This window comes from Eimeria mitis, genomic scaffold (genome assembly GCF_000499745.2).
Source record: "Eimeria mitis Houghton genomic scaffold, Emh_scaff1097, whole genome shotgun sequence".
NCBI classification, from domain to species: Eukaryota; Apicomplexa; class Conoidasida; order Eucoccidiorida; family Eimeriidae; genus Eimeria; species Eimeria mitis.
In genome coordinates this window covers 1,164-1,451 of record NW_013567570.1, presented here as the reverse complement: position 1 = coordinate 1,451, position 288 = coordinate 1,164, and the positions used below count along the sequence as shown (strand labels likewise).

The 288-nt window shown below is 51.7% G+C and overlaps 1 protein-coding gene across 1 annotated transcript in view; it reads left to right on the top strand.

Annotated features, from left to right (window-relative positions):
• EMH_0029340 (uncharacterized protein) overlaps positions 1-288 on the top strand; it is a gene marked incomplete at both ends in the record, with an annotated part of 2,551 nt that overhangs the window by 1,374 nt on the left and 889 nt on the right. The gene's annotated exons all lie outside the window — the stretch shown is intronic.

Sequence of the window (288 nt, the reverse complement as noted above, 5' to 3'; positions counted from 1 at the left end):
CTGCTGCTGTTGCTGCTCTTGCTGTTGCTGTTGTTGCTGCTGCTGTTGCTGTTGTTGCTGCTGCTATTGCAGTTGTTGCTGCTTTTGTTGCTGCTGCTGTTGCTTTTGTTGTTGCTGCTGCTGTTGCTTTTGTTGTTGCTGCTGCTGCTGCTGCTGCTGCTGCTGCTGCTGCTGCTGCGATTGCTGGACCGTTTTTTGGTCGTTTTTTACCGTTTAAAATCCTGTCGCTTCTACTATTGCTGCTGCTGCTGCTGCTGTTGCTGCTGCTGCTGCTGCTGTTGCTGCTGC